General features: G+C 31.7%; 1 protein-coding gene across 4 annotated transcripts in view; it reads left to right on the top strand.

Moving 5' to 3' along the window:
* The window catches only part of LOC139987969 (probable G-protein coupled receptor No18), a 99,602-nt gene that overhangs the window by 23,868 nt on the left and 59,620 nt on the right, over positions 1-16,114 (top strand). Inside the window, exon 1 of one of the 4 annotated variants that reach the window (XM_072004823.1) lies at positions 3,479-3,803. The exons of 2 other annotated variants lie outside the window; for them this stretch is intronic. The gene's annotated coding sequence lies outside the window, so the exon portion shown is untranslated. Of the gene's footprint in view, positions 1-3,478; positions 3,804-16,114 lie in introns of those variants that run through there. One more of the 4 variants, XM_072004821.1, reaches the window with a different exon arrangement.

Consider the following 16,114-nt stretch of genomic DNA (forward strand, 5'->3'; position numbering starts at 1 on the left):
GAAACCTATATCAGTCTATTTAGATAACGTCGTTGAATATTTGCACCGAAATCGTGCAATATGCATGTGTATATATATATTTATTTATTTCTATTGGTTGGCAGAGATCAGTCGTTTATGTGTATATAGATGCAACTTCCATAACGTTATCGCGGTTCGCACAGCATGTTTCAACTATATTTCATATTCATGGGAATCTTTTAGTACATTTTTAAAATAGTCGCCTGACTTCTTTTCACATCGCAAAATTTGCATTCACCTGTATGTGACTGTAAATGATCTATTTGAATAATCATGCCTGTCGAAAATATAGTGTACCTTACAATAGTTGAAACTAAACAATTATATAAACTTGTAACTTAATAACTTAAAACTTAATAAAAATTATATTTATATAAACGAGAGATAATTTCATTCGATGCATATAACTTACATCTATTGCAAGTATTACATAGAAATGAAAAGTATTTTAATCGATATTATAGTCCGTGCTACTTAAACTCGAAACTGATATTCACGTCCGCATAGTTACTTACCTGTACTACTTGCTGCTATTAATCGAAATACGTAAGCCCTGTTACTCTAGAGAGTATCAGTTGCCACTAAATGTACATATAATGTTTAAACTGTTTTTGTTATAAAGATAGCTGTGAAGTATTGTATCTTTTTTATTTTAATACTAATAAATAACAATTAAAAATTATAGAAGCTATTATACATTATTATATTAAAATTGTATAAGATTAAAAAAGATTCAACATTTTGGTCAGTCTATATTTCATATCTGTTCATTTATTTTATAAATATATAATCGTCAATCTATCAAGCTTTGTTTTACCACGATACATTAACATGAATATTGAATTGCTTTTGAAATCTAGTAAATCTGTCGTACTATCAGCGACAACAAAAGGTCAGTAAATAATACGCGTTATCAGAAAGTAATGCTATACTAGATTTAATTATCGAGCTATTTATTCAAAACGTTAACTATGGATTTTTCTTTAATGAAAATTGAATTGCTTCGGCAGTGATCTTGATAACAACACCGTTTTATTGTTCCTATTTCGAGAAATATACGTGTCTCTAATAATAAGCTAATATTTTTCTGTTCAATTATCGAGCAAATGATATCCGAATTTAATTTAATGGAAAATCATAATTTTAAACATTATGACTACAGAATGGTATACATATTTAAAATAATATGTTTTTTTATAATTTTCATTTAATAAAATCAATCTGTTTTCCATGGAACAGATAAAATAAAATTTGAAAAATGAAGCGAAATAATTTTTGTTGAAACGCAACTGTTTGAGAAAATAAACAAAATTATCAGAATTATCTGAATTGTTTTATACTGACTACTTTACTGAATTTCATTGTTGTAATGGAATAATAATTATAATTTAAGTATGATACACTGTAATCTATTTGGCCAATAAAATCTTAATACTTCGTCATTATTTTCAATATTCATCAATAGTATAATAGCAAAAGATACATAAAATACATTTAACGCTGAATTCGATTTAGCATTTTCCTTTTGTTCATAGAATGCCAAGGATTCTAAACTCATAAGAATGTTGCGATTCAGCTTTAACTCGTAACAGACAAAGAAGAGTGCTAAGTTAAGAGTCGGTCTGATATCTTGAGAAACTGCTTTAGCATATTGGAAGGAACTTTCTTAGAAGGTCAAATATGTACAGGCCGACGCAAATAATAGATTTTCACAAATATTTTATAAACATATATTTTTACAAAATATAGATATTCTTCGATAAACAAATAAATATTAGAAAGTAAATATTATATTGTCATAAATTTTTAAACAGCTAAACATTGTACATATTTTTAGGCTACGTTATGATTACGTATTTTTTGAATATTCTTTTTCAGAAGAATCACCTAACTTATTCTTCTTAAGATTGATTATATACATATGCATATTTGTATATCGTATATATCAAAACTTAAAGTATACCCAATTTTTAGTGTACCCAATTTCAATATTTTATTTAATGTAAAGCCTAATTCAAATGTACATCAGGTGTCTCATTTAAAAGATAAGATTATTGCTGTAGTAAATGTTCTAAGATACTGTTTCAGATTAAGTATTATTAGAGAATTATACTCTTGGTGTCAATAGCAGCTAGCTCATTAAGGAACTCAAACTAGCTTTTAACAGTTATTGTTATTTCATAGCATAACCATAATAGTAGTCAGTTGACTTTACAACATTAAAAGTTTGGCAATAAAAGATATAGGGAACTTTTTAGCTATGCCATTTGTCGATATATAGGTAATATTCAACAGTAGTTACAATTTCAAATACAAAATACGAAACTTCATCTATCAGATAAAACAATATTTTTTAATCCTGAACTTTATGTAAAAATAAAATGCGCGAAAGTTATATTATTCTTATGATTCACAGAACTCAAGATAAAATCGTTTATATATTTTGTGTTAATAATTCTCGAAAATATTTAGATCATTATATATTTTTTAACTCCTACAATTAGTATACGTATAATGCGCAAAAATCCAAAGGATTAATGTCCTTTAAGCATTGTTATAAAAATGATAAGAATTAAAATAGTCGTTATATTTCTGGCTTTTCTGCTGCATTATCTATTCTCATTATATAACCAGAAAATACGTGACTTCTGTCTACGTAGCAAATGATAATATAAGTTACGTGCCCTTGTGGTACTATTATCTAATGATACAACTTAAAATAAAAAATATAACAAAATTGCAACGATACTATCTCTAAGGGCCATCTTTGTGAATAAAATTTGGTATGCAATGGTGAAATTAATTGAAAATGTAGACAAATTTCTTACAGACGATTTGAAATAAAAATAAGCAATGATCGAACGATGAACAAGTCTATGAGCAAAATGGCTCGAATATAACGCGTATTGGAAAATATTCAATTTTTAGATAAAACTATAAATCGTATAAATATAAATCAAACGTATAGAAACTTCTAGAACATAAATTATTTTTAATCTATACAAGATAATATATTACATCTGCAACTGATATTTGAGAAATATTTATAAACTGTGCTCTAAATAAAAAATGAAAAGATCTATTTGGGATATATATCCAAATACGTAACGTGAATAAAGATAGATTTATATTTTCATTTATACGATCGAATGATATCATACATTTACCTGATTTCATTACTGCTACACTTCAAACGTCCTAAAAATAATCTCTTAAATCTGTCGATAGATAGTCAACATCTGGTAACGCACATTTACATCTACAATGTACAGCCTCGACAAAATACGCGACATACAGCAACGTTCATAGATTTATACTGCGTGAATACGAATGTGGTACAAAGCGTCATTGAAATCGAATTCCCGTTAGAATTTTGTCTGCTACGTTATCAACTGGTCGTAGAGAATACGTGACTTGTGAGGATTTGGCAAACGATAATGTCTGTTACGTGCTCTCTTGAAACAGGCATCCAGTCACTTTAGAACTTCGGCAAGTATACGAAGCGAATCCCTTTCGTTTCTATTCAGTCGGTCAATAATTCAACCATTCGCTAAACCGCATCGGAAACACCTGTGACAATACTATGTGTGAAATCTTTATCGTATACGCTTTCGTACTTTTTCATTTTCGTTCTGTGAAACAAACATAAACACATGGAGACGAACGATGTACGTAGATGCACTCGTGGACGAAGCAGATACCGAACGTAATCTTGAGAATTTTTATGAACCTGTTGTGGAAAAGTTGTACAAAAGTGGACGAGGAACATTTCACGATGAAAGGTAATGTTTTACGCGAAAAATGTAAATACACTACCATTTAGAAGTAGAATTTCCATTGCCGGAACTAAACATGTCACACGTTACTTAAATTATCGAATTTTCCGAATATAATTCAATTAAGTTGCATAAAATTCACAATTCTTCCTCATGAGATTTGTGCACTTATACCAATATTTCTTTATGCTTTCTTAAAATTAAAAAGCTTTTTTAAAAAATACTGGTAGATTATTGGTTATTGTATGCCTTTTTTTAAAATTAGGAACATGCTTCCAAATCTTTTTCTATTAGATATATTAGAACATATATATTCCTGAAATGGTGACCGTAAACTCTGTAAGGCGCTGTACACGTCAGTAAGTTGTTCCGTTTCAAGAAGTGTCGATATTTGTAAGTTGCTACCGCTTGACATTGGGTTTACGACTAGTCTTGTGTCTATTCCGCTAGTAGCAAGTGAACATAAAGTACAGAATTGATCGAAGTTGTGAGATGAAATCGTTGTGCTTGCTGAGAAAGGTATGGTTTCGATTGAAAATATCAGTTTACGAAGAAAGGAAACGAAGCTTGTAAAGATGGAATAAAACAAGTTGAAAGTATACAAATATCTGATTTAGGAAATACGACTATTATGAAATTCAATGAAAAAAGGTATAAAAATATTTTGTGTCCTACTATGTATAGTTTATAACAAGCATAAGTCTTTGTATTTTTTTTTTTTTTATGATATCTAAACGATAGTAACGCAGTACTTTTAAACAACGAATCTGAATTTCAAAGTCGCTTGTTAATTTTATTATAATAAGAAGTAAAATCGTCGTTGGTTTTTTCATTCGTAATTTCTTAGTACATTACAAGATCTTTAAATTTTATTCCAATTTGTATAACAACATCGAGAATTATCATTTACATGGAACTTTTACATATAACCAGATGTATTGTAATTGTTTGATTACTAAATGATTTATAATAGTCTAATGTATTTCGTTAATTATGTAGTTTTGATGAATGGGGTTAATAAATGTATCTGCCGATTAATCTTTACATTATTGATCATTAACTGGATAATGATCAGCTCACGGGTACCACTCTGCAACTACTAATTGATATAATTCAAAGACCGTAATAGCGTATTAAATTACGTTCAAAAGTTGCATAGAACCAGAGCATAATGTGATATTCCAATCGCATGAACTGGATCAATTTACCAAACTTTGAGTTTAGGAATTTCATAATAGTATATCTTCCTATGCCAGCGCTTTTTAGAACCTTGAATATGTGAACACTCCAATTCAAATTTATCGTGGTAATATCTTTTAAAATGGGAATATCGTATAACCTTTCCTATCTGAACACCTATTATCAGAATGTGTACCTTACTATCCGAACACTCTGTTCTTCAAACGTTCTATTATAAGGAGTATTATAAGTGCAAGCACATGATTCGATTTAAATTTAGTAGTGGTATTTACACAGTATTCTAATATCGTCGAAATCGAAACGACGCGACGTCTTAACTACAGTAGGCGAAAGCAATATAATTAAAGTATCATGAAAATATTGCAACACTTTCATGAAAAATTTCACGAACATACTTTTAATGTTAGATAAAAATATTTAAAATATAATATAAATAGTGTAGCAATACGACACCAGTATCATAATTATATTGATTTGAAACAGATTTGAAAAAGATATTTATTTATTAGGATCATGTACTCTGCCAAAGGTATAAAAATATTTGAACAGTCATTTATCAACACGAAGAACTTGCAACACGAATAATAAATGATCGATGTTGCGAAACACATTGAAGATTATAGGCACTAACCAAATCGATTACATTTTTTAATAAAAGTATGACGTTTTATGAATTGAAATATAGTAGAAGAAAAGGAACGTGAAGGTAAAACTTGTAGAAAATTCCCAATCATAAAGTTAACAAAAATACTAAACCAAAATTGGACTAACATTGTTGAAGACGTAAACTTCTTCGAACGACTTACTGAAACTACATTGTACATGAAATATTTTGCAGAAAGTAATCTTATTCACTGAGCTCCGATGATTTTACTTGTGTTGGAATAATCAGGACCTTCTAATATCCATGCGTTGCGATGTTATTGGTCCCGTAAAGACTGAAAAGGTCGTTCTTTCAGGCATTTAATCGAAAAGTAGGTGGTAGGTACGGCTATATCGCATATTCTTGAAGTTCGCACCAGGTGGTCGTAAAGTTGAATTGCCCACCCACGGAATCCCTTGGAATAAAACCGGAAAGTGCGTCCGCGTCTCGGTAACGAGCACCTGTGCCACCGTGGCTGCTGCTTTCAGCCCTTGAAAACGCGGCTTAACCCTCACAATCCCGGGTTGCTTTTTATGGGGCCAAATAATCTTCTCGATGAAAAGGGTTTCAGCGAGAGGTTGTTCGTCGTTTGAAAGAATTTGTAACAATTTCAACGTAATGGACAGGATAGGGTCACGCGAGAGATATTTCGGAGGATGTTAGAAAGATGAAGCTGACAAATCGAAGGTAGATTCAATCGAATTTCGTGGAATGTTGTCTATTTGATCATAAGGCATTGCGACAGAATCTTTAATCCTTTCTTAAAATGTCTTTTGTTTTCTAATTCTTTTAGGCTATCTTGAATTTATTTCGATCGGTATCGTCATCGTATTTGCCAAGGGATGATAACGATATCACATGATTTAAAAGTTCTTGTTTCATTGCTATAAGACTATATACAATATTTCATTCTCTCATTACCATGCAGGTAATATCTTTATTGCCATATTTAGCCCAATGTGATGAAAAGATATCCTAGACAAAATTTAGCCTATTCCGAATCATCAAATATTAGTGCTATCGCTCGAAGACGAGTAATCTGTTGAATATTCATTTTGTCTAATGCTACGTTGATATTCAGTAAACAATTTCATCAATCTTAAGACACATGGCAGTTCCTAAATATAAAATATGCAAATAATTTTAATTTAATACAATGCAGTGTACATGTGACGGAGAAATGCAAAATAGTAGAAGGAAATGGATGAATTCTGGCAGAATCCGATGGTGCATCTTCCTCTCTGCCCTAACAAGCAGAAGTTGAGTGGATGACCCAAATCCTGAAACAGCTCGTTCGTAATTAGCAATAAAAATGAAGAAAAAAACTAGAGCGACTGCTAGGCGACATAAAGCGGGCATGCAACAAGAAACAAGAACGAGATTTTTCTGCCGGGCACGCTAAACGAGGAATGAGTAGCGTTGTTTAGGAGGAGAAAGTAAGATATTCTAAATAAGAAAATTTCGGAATACGTTACCTCGTTTTATACGATGAATTACAAAATGTCAAAATACATATATCTTTTCAACAGACTCTGCTCATCTACGTATCTCTAATCTATTAGAAATTGCTAGACGAACGTACATAGCAGGATACTAATATTACTTAATGCGGCGAATGCTAATTTATGATGCCTGTAGGCATCGGGAATATTACAAATCACAACTACATATTACATTTCCTCGCGTTAAATTCCTCGTTTACATAGTCCGAATTCGCTTTACTGTCGATAATTATTCGCCTAGTAATAGTTTATTATTAACAGTTTCGACAGCGTCAATTTCTTGGAAAATACGGGCACAGGTGAGCGAAATCAATTTACGAAACGCTGGGGAACTCGGATATTAAATTCTCTGGAATGCATAAATCATAAAGTTTCAATATCAAATTCGTTCGGATCATGTGCTTGGTTCTCCATCGGTTGGGATTTTGTTAACGGGAATAATTCTAATTAAATTTCTCGCCGAATATAGTATATTAGCTAGAACATTAATTATCACCAACGATAATATGTTAGAAGAACGGGACGAGGGATTGGACATTAGAAATTCGTATCGACCTCGAATTTCGTATTTAAATAAAAGGAAAAGGAGATACTCAGGTACACTGTACATGATGTATATTATGTATGTATTTGCGCGAAGCGTAGACGTATATGCTTAAAGTAGTTTTTAACACGTTACGTAAATAGCTCGATATTTGTTGCTCGAAACCATGCATGCTAATTAAAATAAAGGTACCGGGAGGTAGAAGGCATAAAAATTACATATGACGTTTCTTTTACTTTTTGGTTCTCTCACTTTTTGATTGAATATCGAAGAAAAGTTTGAAATTTTACAATTTTAATAATGACAAATATTTTATGATTTATATTTATTATACGCAGTTATTAAGCATCCATAGAAATTATGTGCGAAATAAATAAAATAATTACGGTCGCGAATAATATTAATTTATTTTTACTAGATGCAGTTATTATACGTATATACGTCGATATTACGTGCGAAACGAATACATAAGTAAAAACGAAAATTCAACTTACGTATCTTCAAATAATTGGAGCTTAATATCGATAATTTAAGATTCGACGTTATCTCCAGAGAAGAAGATCGAAACAGCTCATATACATAAAATACCAATATATATATATATACTGATCATAACAAAGTAGTTATACAAGTTGTTTGAAAAAGTTGGGATCAATCTTCGACAGCATGCAGTATTCATAAAAGCAATAAAAAGGGGTCTTAATAAACGTCTGAATATTACCAGTTTCGAAGTTGTAATAGGTTTTCAAGTATAAGTTGTAACTGCCTAACACGCTTTATTGCCTGTGTCCACGTACAAATTGCCAAGTAAATCGTTAAATCAAGTATAATACCAAAGTCATTCAGTAACAGTAACAAAAAAATGTACTTCGCCACTTTATTATTGTATCACAGTGTCCATGTGCGCGTAGAATTATTCCTCAGTTTACTCTCATATCATATTTTAATAATGGTTCTATGAGGAAACGCGATGAAGGGTGTGTTGAAATGAATGGGAGTCATATCGAACATATGGTACGGACAGAGGTAGGTAATACTTTACTGATCAGAACGTCTTATATATCTGAAACTAATGATAGGTGAACAGTGTTTACTGTTATTTTTTAACTTATTTGATCCCAACTTTCTGAAACATTCTATGTGTCATAAAATGTAAGATATTAAAAATCGATTAATTGATACAGTAAAAAAAGTTTAATATTTCTACGATATCCATTGTTATATCGAAAGATACAATTAAAATATAAAAGTGTTAAATAACAAAGCATTGTGTGTATGTATCTTTTTTTTTTTTAAGTTTAGAGAAATGTAAAAGGAGAAGGTTGTGATGAAATAATTTTCTCCTTCTTTTTCTTGATTACATCTGTTTCTAAAGAAAAAAAGAACGACTATGAACTCCTTTTTATCTTCATTTGACTTCCTTTCACGTATAATTATATTGTTGAGCAAAAAATGTAATATTTTTTAATTCACATCAGAATTTTATTTAAAAAATCGCAATTTGAAACAGAATCACGTTTGCAATAAGATTTCACGCTATTTCTCTACCAAAGGTCGAAATGCGTTTATTATAGCTTTTACAGACAGATCTGAATCGGTGAAAACTGTCTTACAAACTGTGTTGTCAAATTTTCAGAATAGTAAAAATCGAATATAACTTTCCTTTTATTTTGTGGATTTTGAAATTATCGCTAAAAAAGTCTTTACGAAATAGTTATACTTCACAGAATCTTCTTATTCGATTGAACGGAAGAATTTATTTATTTTTCCATATCTCCTATTTTTAGAATCTCCTCTTTCCAATGATATTACTCCTTCTGTCTTACACAGTATATAACTCATATCAAATTTTTGAATCAGAAGATTGAGATTACGTATTTGAGTCATACGTACTTAAAATTCTCATCTTGCACCAGACTAAAACTCTGATCAATTAATCTTTCGTCTGTAAAGCTAAATCACATGTTACGTTCTACACGATACCAATACGTGTTCTGATACGTATGAGCAGAAATGTGTAAACGATTATACGATAATTAATCTTCATTCAAATTTAAGAACGCCCTGCCATCCCTTGTTTACTCCCTTCATGGATTTCGTACATGATAAATAATTTTATGCAATAATTAATCTTCTTTCGTCTTCAAGAACATTGTGCCAAGCCTTCTATTGTACATATCATACTGCGTGACATAAATACGTCTATCTATTTCACACGCTACGAAAGTATCCCGCGCTCTGAGTACAATTTTTGGCACATTGTGGCAAAACTTTGCGAAGAACGGTAGTCGAGAACATTGTAGCTTTTAGCGGTTAAGATCCATGCGAATTATTTTGCAAATCTCATTCGTGGTGGAACGGCGCCGGTTTTTATGGCCATTACGCGTGGTCGAGGAAAGTTATTGCTCGTTGCGGGTAGTTTACTAGCTCTAATGCTCCCGCAGAAACCGTATATATTTCTACGTAGCGACGATGTCGGTAATGTTTCACTCGGACCATGTAGAAGTTCGATCGTCACTGTTTTGGGAGAACAAACATTTTTGACCGGGCACGCGTACAACTGCAACATGTCGTTCGCTTCTGTTAGCGAAGATCTATTCGAGGAAATGGCGAAAATTGGTTATGATTCAATTGGAAGAATCGGCAAGCGTTTAATCATCGCTGCTACTAGCTCGATAGACGCGTCAAACGATTTCGAAGATTTATAGTGGCTATATTTAATACGGTGGCAATATTTTTTGAGTGGAAGATTTATTTTTGGAAATGCTATGTAAACGTTGACGGGAACGATGCTAATAATAAACTTCTTCAAAGTTTATAATATGTAATTAATTAATGACAGAAGTTAATTGCTATGTTGGTATTCGAAAGTTACATTTGAAATATTTCAATGAAATAAAATTTCAATTAGGGGTAGTGATTTTGTTAAATTTGTTCATTGATATAAATGAAATTGTTGTAATGAAAAATCGAGGATATTACTTCTCTTCAAGGGACTTTATTTTCGAATTATTTATATAATTAATTATTAGCGAGCGATATTTATACACGATGTTATTCTATCAAATATAACATCAAAAGAATGAGAAAGGTTCGTGCACAAAAATGTCGTTGAAGGCTTATTTTTTAAATTGTAAACAATTTAGAAATACATTGATACCTGCATATAATACAATGAATAAGCCGACAAATTTTCTTCTATATTTCTACTATCATTCGACAATATCTATAGGGTGTTCCAGAGTATTCATGACGTTGATTTTAGACATCAAAACGTGGAAAATATTCATGTTTTAATTCATAAAATCGACTTCTAAAATTTCACTTGTTTCGTTGACAAAGTCACTACTACTATGAAAGAGAATTTATTATCATTAACAACTTATAAGCTGGAATTTGCGGCGTATAAAATATCGCTAATAGTGTTAGTTCAATTGTGCATGTACGAATAAATGGAACACTCACGAATAAGCTATATTTTATTTTATTATCTTCTCGTGCTTTTTGATCTGATCATTTGTAGCTATTGCTTTTATTATATTATAACGAGCGTTATATAACGAATAAAATAAACAATTTGTGACGTTTTGTAAATAATTGGTTTCTCGTTTATTTGTATGTTTTACATACATATATTGCAGTTACTTGACAATAAAATGCTTTTCCAAATAAAACAGTACTACAAACAAGCGAACAATTTTAACATGCAAATTGATTTCATCTTCGAAATATTCTATCATTTGGGAAAATTGTTTATCAATATCAATTTATTACAATAATATTTGTCGCCATTGTTTAAAGTCAGCTCGTAAAAGGAAACTCGTAATAATCTATACGAGAGTTGTGTCAGGTTGAGTATTATTTAGTACGGAACTACATTATATTCTGTTCAGAGTATACATAAGTCGTGTACAGCGTATGAATCCAAATTCGAGTAGGCGAAAGCGAGATTCGACGAGTGAAGAGCGAACAGTTGAGGTGACCAATTAAGATGACGTACAATGGAACTACATAAGTTGTTGTACGTGTACTGGTTGGATTATATGGTGCAACGGCGTTCGTGACAACGACACAAAGTGGAGGGTGCAAATCGCAAATTACTAGCTACCCTATTGCAAATTTATTCGACCATGTATTTTATTTCAAGACATTGCAATTCCTATCATTTATTTAATCCTCTGTATTCATTTTGCTGAACAATTTTTACAATTCTACACAACATACAACAAAGAAGAGAGAACACAAAAAGAATAGAAAAGAACACAAAAGATTTAATACAGATTTTTTAAAATCCAAGTCTATCTATATTTGCCTAGATGTTATATTATTCGGATGCTAGAACAATAAAATATAACAGAGTCAGAGTGTTTTGTTGTAAACTTAAAGTCTTATAAAAAATTTAGTTTTAATGTACCCGATAGAAAAAGCAGTTTCAAACACAATTTCCGATATCAAATTGTATTTTAACTAAAAAATTTAACTAAATCAACTTCAATTGTAATATATATAACTGAGACGATACACAGACTCGTTTTTAAATATTACACGACAAAAGGACGAATCTACAAACATTTCAAATAAAACAATTCGTTTCAATGAACAATCCCATATGCTCCGTACATTCGTAGGCAACAATTTCATCAAAGCAGTCGACAATTACAACTTTCTAATTACAATTACCATTATCATGCGGATCGAGTCTGGATCAGATGTAGTAATTAGACTGGCACACTCGAAGCTTGTTCAGTGGAACTATTTGACTTGAGAGTCTCGTTGACTCGGGGGTATGTCGAGCGAATTTCCCTTATTGACATTAGAAGTGCGGTAAGCCGATGTTTATTGTATTTCGACGATGACACGGATTCATTCGGCGCGATATCTCCGGTAGAAAAGCTACACGGGAAATGGTCTATCGATATTGGCGACGGAACGGTTGGCAGGTCGCGAAACAGCCACGCGAATAGGACGCGCGTTGACTACTTTCTGCATCGTCGATTTCAACCGAACGATTTCTCAATAGGAGAAGAAAAGCCTTTGAAACATCTACCGTGGCCCGTTTCTACCCTTTGACTGTCTAATACTTTCGATATTCTACGAATGAAGATTGTATCGGCAGCTGGTCACCCGTTCACTCGGACAAATGCAATTTCTTCTTTTCTCCCGCGTGTTTGTTAAAATCTAGTTATGTGGTATTTCTTTATTTCTGACAGTTCATTAAAGTTTTATAGTAGTTGGGTGGAATTTTAATTAATAGTCAATATTTTTAACAAATTTTTAACAAATAGAAAATATTTGTTACCCTTGTGAAAGCTGGAAAAATAGAAATAGAGAGATATTATTAATAATTAGAATTATCAGTTAGTTACGGATCGTCGTGTATTTATGCGAAATTTGATTATTCAAAGATACACAGAATCCATACAATTAATAAATAAAAATTTCGTTCGTATTGTTACTACACTTTTTATTCCAGAGAATTTGTTAATATATCGTATGCATTTGACGATGATCTTGATAAAACCGATTAGACTTAGTAAAGTTAATCTGTTAATATAAATTTACCTAGAGACTTGCCTGAAACTTTCTATGTTGAAGGAACAAATCTTAAAACTACTGTCGTTTCATATAACATAATTAATAAACAAAAAATACACAGTAATAATGGAATGGAAGTATTTTGTCATATAACCTCGTCTCCATGCACATTAAAAATATTTTCAGCTTAGACAAAGTAAGATCACACGACACGCAGCGGTGTATGAGATAAATATGTATATTTTTATATTTAGATGTTCATTATAGGACGCTTGGGAGCACAAGATAAATAAACATAAGTTTCACTATTATTTTATTTCCTAGGTTCTCGGTATTTTAGATTAACTTCCGTAAAAGAAAGCGTTTCCAAGCGACTGTTCCAAGTATCAAAGAATACCTTCAATTTTTTTCTTTATTAGAAACAGTGAAAAGAATTTATAAAACAATAATGTGCAGTGTATAAATAAAAATACAAAGAAGACATTGTTACTGCAAAGGTGTGAATGGAATAAATATGTACCTGTACAGTCCAGGTTTTATCATGAAAACATTCAAAATAATGAAAAGCTTCCGATTTTCTTTCCTTTTCTTTTATTCTTCGTAAAATATAACACACCAATTTATAATATAGAGCTACGTATCATGATCTATCTTTTTTACTGGAAAATATAAAATCTTGTATATTAAAGATATACTAAGATTGATCAAAAGTATACCCTTCTTATTCTTTCTTCCTTTCTCTTTCTTCTATAAATCTGTACATCATTAGACACCCAAAAGTATTCCTTTGTGCGAAATTATATCAATAAGAGGACGACAAGCATCTTTCTTTTAATACAAACATGTTCTAAGAAAAAAGTAGATAAATAAACGAAAAAAAAAAAAAATGAATAAATCATCTACAAATTAATTACTTTCGTTGGGATTTCATATAAAAATCGTTATCTCGCAGTGAGAATTTAACAACCTACGATGATAAGTGATAATTACGGGTCTTTAGGCAGTCCATTCTAATTTGTGACATAGCTGGCTCGAAGCCTTCCATTTATTACACAGGATGAGAACGAAATATACGAGCTTCTCATTGCGTAAAATTAGCAAATCGCATCAGCCCTAGCTGGACGAATTGCGCGTTTCTTTTATCTCGCTTCCCTTTGATTACATTGCGACGGATTAGTTTAACATAATCCGGCTTCGCATAAAATTACCCGTTCGCCGTGTTTTTATTTTATGCAACTATATCTTTGTTGCTTTTAATGCTTCTTACTATGTACTGGTTGAGACAGGCAATAGCATACCAAGTGTTCACTTTATTATTCAATTAAGACTTCAATTCAGTTAAGAACGCATGTCATAAACGTAAGAATCTCTATTGTTACTGAAAGACGCGTTGAAAGATTTTCATTGCATATAAAATTATTCAGGATGAGAAGAGAACGATTTTGTTTCCTTCAGAATGTCGGGGTATCCAATTTTCACGCGTGAGAGACTCCAACTTTCCTAAGAAAATATTTAAGGTTTTGTCTGAGTTCAGTAACTCACAATGCAATCTTGCTTTGTACTGTTTCACTCTCCTTGAAATAAAGACGGTATGTATCTTTCTAGAGACACATTAAAACGCGAGCACAGTCGATGCTGCTGTTTAAAGTGAAACAGCTTGTGTCTCTTTGTTGCGTCAATGTTGAGGAAACCTGATTTTTAAAACCCGCTACCGTCCTAAACCTTAATCACTTCTCCCAATGCTACTCATTAAATATTGCCAAATTTTTGAAAATTATAAGTTAATACCGTTTTCATATGCGGAATGAACCGTTTATAATTCACGCATAACTTAATTTATAATAACACAGGATTAACTAGCAACATACTGTACATTAAAACTGCTTCCTTGACTTATCGTGTTCTTTGCATGTACATAGTTTTCTTCCCATGTAGTCATATGCTTTCGCATGCAACGGAAGATAAATTATGTATAAGGAAACACGAAATGAAACTCGAACGTTTTGCACTAAACTTATTTCCAACCACATATGCATTAATTATACATTCTTGAGGCTGCTTGATAGAGGAACGAGTGAATGAATTTGTAACAAAAAAATATATTGAAATAAGTATAGGTATAAGTATAAATACAGCTATAGTGTATGCTGATCCACATCCTCGCTCTTTCAGTGTTACAACACAATAGAATATGATAGGGAGCACGTTCATACATTTATAGCAAAGGACATTACCAAAAAAGTTAACCTTGGTGTGTAGCTTTAGCTGAAGACTATAAGAAACAGCAATAGAAATCTATCTGTAACCTAAAACAAAATTTATATTCAAGGGCACAATAATATGGACCTCTCCTTATTTGTAATTTTTTTTTGTTTCACTAAATTCTATTTTCTTCGTAACAGCGGTGTCTAGGTCACGGGTATACAAAAGGAAAGGTGTAGAGTTTTTCTTGAAGTAATTATTTCAACATACATAGATTAAGATAAATTGAAAATTATCGATATGTTCGAATGATCAAAGCTCGCGCGTCACAGTCGACCGATGGAACGAATCATTTTTCTATCGTTTCTTAAAAATTCTATCGGAACATTGTAAACTAGAGACCTCGTCTTTACCATTTTATGTCCTTCTATGGTTGCGAGCAAATTATCGGTTGATTCTTGAAAGTGTTTCACGGTGATTTCAAGAACGTGGTCTTAAGTGGACGTAAATAAACGACAATCGAATTACTGCGGACTAATCTCTCGTAATACGAAGTACTTCCGTTCCCTGTATCGAAATTCTTGGTACAAGTTCTATCGAAGTTGAGAAACAAAACGACTCCGCAACTAATTGCCGCGTCCATCGATTGGAAGCTTGTCTGAACGGAAAATAATTTATCGTTTCTTCTGTG

The sequence above is a fragment of the Bombus fervidus genome, chromosome 6, assembly GCF_041682495.2.
Source record: "Bombus fervidus isolate BK054 chromosome 6, iyBomFerv1, whole genome shotgun sequence".
In the NCBI taxonomy this organism is placed as follows: Eukaryota; Metazoa; Arthropoda; class Insecta; order Hymenoptera; family Apidae; genus Bombus; species Bombus fervidus.